Source organism: Oryctolagus cuniculus, chromosome 12 (assembly GCF_051225735.1).
Source record: "Oryctolagus cuniculus isolate XC-2025 breed Fujian yellow rabbit chromosome 12, ASM5122573v1, whole genome shotgun sequence".
Taxonomy (NCBI): Eukaryota; Metazoa; Chordata; class Mammalia; order Lagomorpha; family Leporidae; genus Oryctolagus; species Oryctolagus cuniculus.
This window is the reverse complement of record NC_142878.1, coordinates 52,985,723-52,995,390: the sequence shown is the minus strand read 5'-3', so window position 1 is coordinate 52,995,390 and position 9,668 is coordinate 52,985,723. Positions and strand designations below refer to the sequence as shown.

The 9,668-nt window shown below is 40.7% G+C and overlaps 1 long non-coding RNA gene across 1 annotated transcript; it reads left to right on the top strand.

The window, feature by feature from the left end:
* Positions 1-645: 645 nt before the first annotated feature.
* LOC103351161 (uncharacterized) lies at positions 646-2,668 on the top strand. Its single transcript, XR_011380818.2, has 2 exons — positions 646-1,734; positions 1,909-2,668. It is a non-coding gene; the product is annotated as an uncharacterized LOC103351161 (long non-coding RNA).
* Positions 2,669-9,668: the final 7,000 nt, after the last annotated feature.

Below are 9,668 nucleotides of genomic sequence, written 5' to 3'. Positions count from 1 at the left end.
AGCTGTGGGCCCTGGATAACAGTGATGTGTCCATGTAGGTTCATCAGCAAAAACACGTGAGTGTGGTGCCTGTGTGAGTGCAGGAAGTATATGGGAAATGTATTCCATTCATTTGCTAACTTTTATTGTGAACCCAAAAGTACTCTAAAAATAAAGTCTATGAAAAGAAAAGACTATCCCTATTTCTAGTATTAAATAAATTGATTTACAAAGAACAAAAACAACATTTTGATGAACCTGGATCTTATTCTAAATACATGACATCTCATAGGCTTATATTTAGAAGTGTGAAACACACAAGTCCTAATACTTTTTAAAGACTTATTTATTTATTTTGTAAGTCAGAGTTAAGGGGGGGTGAACCAACCAAGATCTTTCTCTCTGTCTCTCTCTCACTGTCTAACTCAGCCTGTCAAAAAAAAAAAAAAAAAAAAAAAAAAAAAAAAGAAAAGAAAAAGAAAAAGTCAGAGTTACAGAGAGAGAGAGAGAAAGAGAGAGAGATCTTTCATGCAGTGGTTCACTCCACATATAGCACAATGACCTTTGCTGGGCCAGGTCACAGCCAGGAACGAGGTGCTTCTGCAGGTCTCCCACATGGGTGTCAGGGGCTCAGGGGGCTCAGGTACTTGGGCTATCATTGCTACTTTCCCAGGCCAGTAGCAGGGATACGGATCAGAAGCGGGGCAGCCAGGACACAAACTGGTGCCCATATAGGATGCTGGCATCACAGACAATGGCTTTACCTGTTATGCCACAACATTAGCCCCACAAATCCTAATATTTTAAAACTACAAATTGCTTACTGACTGAATCAAGGAATGATCACTAATAGAAACTGGATTCTACTGGTATTTTTAATAGGTTTACTATTATTTTGATACTTCTCTGGTTATAAATTGTATACTTTTGGGTTTTTCCGATCATAGTTTCCACTGTAATGTGTGTGTGGCTTGGAAGTGCAGGATGACTTTCAGGAACACACATATTGAGTTATACCAGAAATTCCTGTACTAACATACAAACATACTAACATACAAAATTTTCTGAACTTATTTTTGCTTACACACACACAGACACATATATTCACATAAAACACAATGTGGGTGCACATATGCATGCATGTATTTTCTTTCCTGCTGCTTCTTAATGCAGAACACACTTGAAAGATTTTGTGACTTAGGAGGTGTGATGTGAAATCATTCGTTAATAATCAAATATTCCTCATGTAAGTTTTGCTGGGTTCCATAACTGGCAAGGTAGCAATAAAAATTTAGATTAAAATATTTACGATCCTGCTAGAGAGTCTTAATTCTGTGGTGCCTTTTGATCGCGATTCTGTCTGGAGAAAAAAACAAAAGATGCATAATTATATGATTCTTCATCTTTACTATAGTTCATACTGAGACATAAGCCCTACATTTTCCATCAAAAATGAATTCGTTAGTCATGACTTGGTTTTACCAGAGACACAACAGGTGCTCAGGACAGAGTAGTATCTCCCTGTCCAGGAAGCCTGCTGCATGACGCAGGCAAACTCGTCCTGTAGCCACTGACTGCTTCCTGTGTGGGGCAGAGCATCACACAGCTCGGTAACATCGCTTGTACCTCTCGAGCATAGGGTGCAGAATTCAGGTCTGGATTTGCATAGGACATAGACCATTTCATTCATGGGAAAAGCTACCAAGATGCGGATCAGCAGCCTTTTCAGGGCAGTCATGGCCTCCATCTGTCTCGGTAAGCTGGGACAAGCACGGGGCTCGGGCTCTGCTCAGCTCTGATGGCTGTGGGGAGAGGTAGATCATTGTCTGCAAAGGATTAGAGGGAGGAGCAGTGGGCAATGGACTTGGAGCACTGAGTCCCTATCCACTTCTTTTCACAAATAAGGAACTAGACTCTTCTCTCCTGCAGGAGCCAGTGTGGCCCAGAAGGTAACCCAAGCTCAGACTGCAACTTCTGTGGTGGAGAAGGAGCCGGTGACTCTGCACTGTGTGTATGAAACCAGTAACCCTACTTACTACTTGTTCTGGTACAAACAACTACCAAGCGGAGAAATGATTTTCCTCATTCGTCAGGACTCTTATAATGAGAAAAACGCAACGGAGGGTCGGTATTCTCTGAACTTTCAGAAAGCAGTCAGAGCCATCAGCCTCACCATCACAGCCTCACAGCTTGTGGACTCAGCAGTGTACTTCTGTGCTCTGAGAGAAAACCCACAGTGCGATGGGTGCCTGCAGAGGCTCTACCAAAACCTCAGCGGGAGGCAGGGCCTCTGAGGAGAGGTTTATCAGACAGGAAGAAGCAGGAGCCGACAGCACAGGTGGTGGTGTAGCAGTGAAACCTTAATTTAATTCATGTAGAATGTCAGGACAATCCTTTTTGGAAGTATATGCATCTTCTGTTCTTTAGAATAGATTGTGATAAAATGTAAATAAAATATAAATATAAAACAAGAGGGTGCAATAAGAAAACCATTCAAACCTGTGTTGGTTCTATTGAGGTGGGGAAAGTATCAGATTATCCTTAGGCAATATGGGTGATTCCCTTGATGAGTTGTTAAATTTTTAGAGTCATCGATATGTTTATACACTGATTATAATGTAGAATGCCTTTGTCCATTTTTAATTTAAATTCCTTTCATGGATTTTTAGCAATAGAATAAATTATTTAATTTTTACTGCTTTCCATAATCACACCAGTAACTCTTATACAATAGAACAAATTTGAAATGTTCCTCTAATCACCTATCTCTGGACCATCTCTTTGTAATATGATAATGATTTAAAAAAAAAAAAAACAACTCTAAATGGCTCTCACTCAGAGGCTGCCTACAGATTAGGCTGCTTAAGGTAAGAATGTGTCCTAACCTGTTGAGTCACTTGCCTTACCATTTCCCCTCCACATCCTCTCCAATTTGAAGCTGAGAAGCGGTCAGGGCCAGAATGACAGCTGTCATGGAGACCAATACCCAGATGGTCTTGTCCAATGTCTACCTCTAAAAATGTATTTTTCTTCAGATATTAGAATAGGTACCCAAGTATTTTTATTTCTTCTGTTCCATACAAGTGTTTAAAAACCCCTAGTTAGTTATCAACATTTAAAAATCAGCCCTCTAATTGAAAACTATTTCCCTAACTTACCTATAAAAACAGGAAGATCCAGGAACACTGGACTGCCTATAAGAGAGATCAAAAGTTCTGTCTTAACATGAATTAACTTTGGTGTATGTTCATTTTATTTTTAAAATTTGTGCAAACTTGTCATTCATTTTACAACATGAATTATATCAACATAAAATGTTGTATTATTGCTTACAAATGTTAATCCACAAGACAAACAAATCTGAATGATCATCTCATTAAGCCATACCTGTTTTTGTCTGTGATTCATGCATCATAGTGTGCATCTCAGCTCCAGAAACTTAAGTAGTTTATTAATTGATGCAAAAGATATTCAGTATACATGATTGGCACTGGGCAACATCATACAAGACAGACATGATTCCTGACTTGATGGTGGCCATGGTCCAGTGGCCTGTAGGATCCAGTATGGACTAAGAAGCAAAAAGAACATTAAAATGTAGTTCTGGAATTTGTCACACAAACTATGTGACATCTCTGAATTTTGTTTCATCTTCTGTAAAATATAGAGGTTTAATTAGGCAATTGCTGTTGAATAGTCTCTCCCCAAGTTTTTCTGTTGAAAAACACTTAGTCCACTGCCTTTCTGAGTTCCTTATACATAGAAACAAACTCTTCCTCTTTGTTTGGGAAATGACAATTAGTAGTTATAGAAATTTTCATGGTGCTCCACACACTGCATGATGATGTAACACGGTAACACGAAGCCAAAGGGAGCAGGTAGAGAGAAGAAAGGTTCTGAAAGTTATGGACTTTTAACATATAAGGCTTAGCAGGGGAGAGGGAAAAGGAGAGAGAGAGAGAAAAAAAAAAGGAGAGAGGTAGAGGAAAAGGAAAGAAGGAAGAAGAAAAAGAAATGCCAGGTATTCTTGAAATTAGTTACTCTAACATCCACATCATACACTGTACTTAATGTATCCACTGCAGAGTTGTACCGGTATCCCTGGGTTAGAGGTGGCCACTAAATTCAAGTAAAGCAAAGTAACAACCAAAACAAACAAAGTCACTCCTCCTTTGATGAACTGTCCGGGGTTCTGATTTATTCAAAAAACACAGCTTCTATTCTGGACTTGACCTGCTCTCACAAATATTTTTTTTTTTAATTATTAGTGTTACAATCAGATTTACATGGATGGAGGGAGATAGGGAGGAAGGGAGAAAGAGAGAGGGAAGGAGGGGGAGGAAGAGAGAGAGAGAATCTTCTAACCACTGGTTCACTCCCCAGATGATCACAATGGCCAGGGCTGGACCAGACCAAAGCTAAGATCAAGAGCTTCTTCCAGGTCTCCCACACTGATATCAGAGACCCAAACACTCAGGTCAGCTTCTGCTGCTTCTCCCAGGTCATTAGCAGGGAGCTAGATCAGAAATGGAGAATCTGGGGCATGAACTAGTGCCCATATGGGAGGACAGCTTTGCAGGCAGAGCTGCAGAGCTTTATCCCCTGTGTCACAATGCCAGCCCCCTTGCTGCTTTTTGACATGTTTTCCCAAGGAGTTCAAGCTCACTGATAAGAGAGGGACATCTTGGCACTACTTGAAAAATCACCATGACAGAGGATAATATCTTCTAGTAAATATTCCCGTTTGCCAGTGCCCACCCTCTTGACAAGCTCCAGGCCAGGACAGAGAAGCAGATGGGTGAGGTTTAACATAAAAGTGCTATTATCAGAGGGCAGGGAACAACTTTAACCTCTTTCTCCCCAAATAGGTGATTTCAGTCACATTATCTCATATTTGCTGACAGGCCCGAGTAGAAATGCTCCTAGACATGATCAGTGACAAAATCAGTGTTCAGACTGATTTTTGTTCAGCCTTTCACACTATTAAAACAAATAACCCAAAATGTTCCAAGTGTCAAGATAATATCTAACAAAGAAATGACAACTTTTTCTGTGAATGAATATAGAACTAGTAGATGAGCTGTTAGACAATAATCTCAATAAGTTATGGAGATATTTCCCCCTCTTATGTTAAGAGTAAATAAACACCTTTTCAATATACTTGAAATAGGACCAATTGCTGTATTAATTTCTTCCCTGAGATGAGGCAATTATTTGCAAAGAGGCAATTCTCATCCTGTATCCAGGTTAAACACAAGCTGTCTCGGGAATGGGATGAGATTTATAACCTGCTGCAAGAAGCACGGAGGAAGTATTTTCAATGCCCAAGGCACAGGTATACCTCACTTTTCTGCTCTGTATTGGGAATAAGAAGACCAATTTGCCTGGTCATTGATCTGTGAGCTTTGCTTTAATTGTTCCCTTGAGCAGAGTGACCTCCCTTTAACTCTGCAGGCTCCACTACTCTCTGAACCTCCCATGATCACACTTCTACTGTCTCCCAGTCAGTATCTGTCCCTAAATCAGCCATGTCCCCAATCTGCTAACATAACTAATAAATGAGTTTTGTCTCATTTATTAGTGGGTGAGAGGAAAAGAGGAACTCAGTGGGTGAGAATAGATATGTTTTGCTGCTTGGTAGTCTGAGAAATGTGACCTCCGCACTAAGTCATTGTCATGTTATAACTTAAAAGCACAACCATTAAAATTCAGAATTATCTGGAAAATGTATAGTCAACACTTCTATCGTACAAGACTTAGGTCTCCTGACCAAGCATACAACAGACATCACGTTCTTTCTCTAAACTTCCCAATCACTCTTTAACCTTTATTGTTAATTATCACTTTAGTCTTTGTATCGTGGCTCTGCAAATTCATATAGATAACTACACCCTGGACAGAATGTCTAAAGTGAAAAACACAGATAAGACCAAGTATTGACAAGGACACTGAGCAACAGGAATTCCCACTGCTAGAGGGAATGTGAATGGTATAACTTTGGAAGTAGCAGTATCACAGAAGCTGAACATCTGCATTCCCTATTCTCCAGCCAAAATTGTGGCATATGTTTATTCATAAAACTTGTGCAAGAATAAAAACACAATGCCTGAAACTGGAAAATAACCCAGGGGTCCATAAACCATTCCAGGGATACATCAGGATAATGGAATGCAACACAGCAATGAGAATAAATACACTTGTATATATGCAATGTGAACCAGTCCCATGAATTTTACTCAGTGAAAGATGACAAACACAAAAGATGTTTGGACCAGACAAAACTCATTTATTAGTTATGTTAGCAGATTGGGGACATGGATGATTTAGGGACAGATACTGACTGGGAGACAGTAGAAGGGAGGCTCCTGGGGTGTTGGTAATGATTTGCTTCTCAATCCGGGTGCTAGTTACATGGGCGCATCCACTTTGTGAAAATTCAGCAAGCTCTACACTTAGGCTTTGGGCACTTTTTTGAATGCATATTATACCTCCACAAAGGTCATAAATAACGCATTATCTATATAATTAAGTTCTGAGACCACAATTCCTATTCAATACATCTTCATATCCTGACATATTACACTGCACCCTTTTATAACAGATGCTTAGCAAATGTTTACTCAATAAAGAACTCATATGTTTTTTTTCTGAAGATACTCTGCTCCCCGTTCCAAGAATTCAAGGATCCAATATGTTATCAGGTGGACTTAGACTTCCCTCTGCAGCATGGTGATTACTGCCTGAGTTCACACTCTCAACATGTCACACCTGGTTTTCTGTTGCAGCCTTTTAACTGGCTGCTCTACTTCCAAGCTCTCCTCCCTACTGTTTTCCCCTCAGCCCACAAATTACTAATCCTTTTAGAAAACAGCATCGATCACTCTGGAACCCAGTACGACAAACTTCAGTGGCCACACTGTGCCTGCAGGTGTCAGATGAAATCTCCTGCTATGGCTCTTAATGGCCTCTACAAGTTTGTCATCATCACAGATCAAGTCTAACTCTAGAACGAGGTTGGGGCACTCTCGGTTCTTCACAAACAGCTCTGCCTGCTGTCCTTTGCTTCAATAATCACCCTGTATGAACACTTGCCATCTTTCTTCTTTCCATCCTAGATGCGATCTCATGCTTGTCCTGTGAAGAATTTCCTGATCACTCATTCCACAGTGAGCTCTCCCTTCTCTTGGAAAGCTCTGCCACTTAGTCACTGTCTATGGTTCTTTTCAAAAAATATTTCACTGGCACCACCTAATGTTATAAAGCACTTTCATAAACATTATCTCATTCATGCATCATAATAACATTGTGAACGAGGAAAGGTACAGACAACCTATTTAATTTTATAAATAAGGAAATTATTGCTTAGAACAGTGAAGCGCTAGCATACTCAGCAAGAGAAGAGTCACTTCTCAGCCAAGCAACCATACCAAATTATCTATCTAGGAGTTTATATCTTACCAACCCAGAGAGATTATGCATTTTTTGAAATGTGATTATATTTTGTGTCTCTCACAACATTGAATAAGGCATTTCAAGTGTTCTGTAGAATTAAGTTATCGTATCCCAACATTGTTCCCACCCAACTCAAGGGCTGCCTCGGCTCCATGGGACTTCTGTGGCAAAAGCTGAAATGTTGGGAGAAAAATATCACTGTGTGTTCCAAATGGTTAGCTTTGTGAAGGCCAGGCAGCCTTCATTCTACACCTGCATCCTAGGCTCTAAACTGAAGAAAGAAGCAAAGGAAGCTAGCAGAAGTAGTGGCGATGGACCTCAAGGAGCCCAACCTAATCTCAACCAAGCTTCAAAATATCTAATTCAAAAAACCAGTCCCCAAGTAATTCAGTTCTCCAAAAAATGGGGAACTTTTTGATATTGGAAGTTTAATAAAATCTAAAATGTGTTAGTATGAAATTTGGTTTCTGTCTCCAAGGCTAGATAACACAAGATCACTCCGAAACTTCATCAGAGGAGTGACAGGATGGAATGATGAGAACAGAGAGTGCCCTGGGCCATGTCTGGACACCCACACCTGAGTGAAAATGGCAGCCTGCACTCCCACACACTGGGCATTGGCGAGTAAACATCTGGACACCAGGGCTAAGAAAGGAAAAGGGATATGGGATGAAAAAAGCTATCTGAACACTGAAAGTGAGATATTTATCCAGGTTACCTTTGCCTTGTGATAAATTCACCTGCCCCCTATTTCCAGTCTGATACTGCATTCCAAATGCCAAATCCCAAGCTGTTGGGAACACAGGCAGAGAACAGGATTTGTTTTACTTATCTGCTCCTCACTCTACTGAAAGCAAGCTAAGGTAGGAATCAAGTCTTGTTTTGATTGTTGTGTTTTTTACAGAGCTTCACATGTAGGTGCTTCAGGAAGTCTCTGGAATGAATGCTTGGAATTTAGGAATTCTCAGCACTCAGAGATTTCAAAGCAGCCAGTTGAATCTTGTTAGCACGGGACCTGCACTTGATACATAATTTTAGTAAGAGTGAAACAGTGCAAGATAATCTTAACTCATGAGAAAATCTACTTAGGGTAAATACTTATCATTTGAAGTTTATTCTCATGCCCAACTGATTTTACTCAAAGCCATTTTTATTACAGCAACAGCACTGCCCTTCAGTGTAGCTGCCTGCAATAACAGTCTCAATACTCTAAAATGGTTTATGTGAGCAGGGCCTTCTTACTGTAATACAATCATACCTCACATAAAGAAAATCCAATTTTAGAGAAAGAAGGACCTAGGAGAACATTCCTTTTTTTTTTTTTTTTTTTTTTTTTTTTTTTTTGACAGGCAGAGTGGATAGTGAGAGAGAGACAGAGAGAAAGGTCTTCCTTTTTGCCATTGGTTCACCCTCCAATGGCCGCCACGGCCGGCGCGCTGCAGCCGGCACATCACGCTGATCCGAAGGCAGGAGCCAGGTGCTTCTCCTGGTCTCCCATGGGGTGCAGGGCCCAAGCACTTGGGCCATCCTCCACTGCCTTCCCGGGCCACAGCAGAGAGCTGGCCTGGAAGAGGGGCAACCGGGAAAGAATCCGGCGCCCCGACCGGGACTACGATCCGGTGTGCACCGGCCGAACATTCCTTTTGCATTTCCGCCTGGACTTGCTTCACTACCACAAGTAATTACAAAGGAACTAGATGAAGAAGCCAACAGACAGCATGCAAACAGTGCCTGGAATCCCTAATAAAACAAGCAATAAAACAAGCAAGAGACAACTAAATATTGATATATTCTCTGTAATGAAGACATCTAAAACCCGGCATTCTAAAAGAAAATATTTACCTGAATTAAACCATGACATGAGAATAAGTACAAAGATGGCATTTCAAGGACCAAATGACCAAAGTAAGACTCTCTCTCTCTCTCTCTCACACTTGCTCTCATAAGGCTACTCTCATCCAAGTGTGGCCCAGGAATCCCTGTGGGGACCTGTGCAGGGAGCCTGGATGCTGAAACCATCCTTGTAATGATAGTAAGGCGTTACCTGCCTATTGTACTTTCATGTTCTCACACTTATGTTTTCTAGAATCTACATGATGTGTGATAACGACCTCACTCTGATGCCTAACAGAACCTCTGTGTATGTGTGTGTGTGCATCTGCATGTGTCTATGTACATGTTACGTATGTATGTACAAGTGTGCCTGTATGTGCATATGTACATGTTGTGTGTGTGTG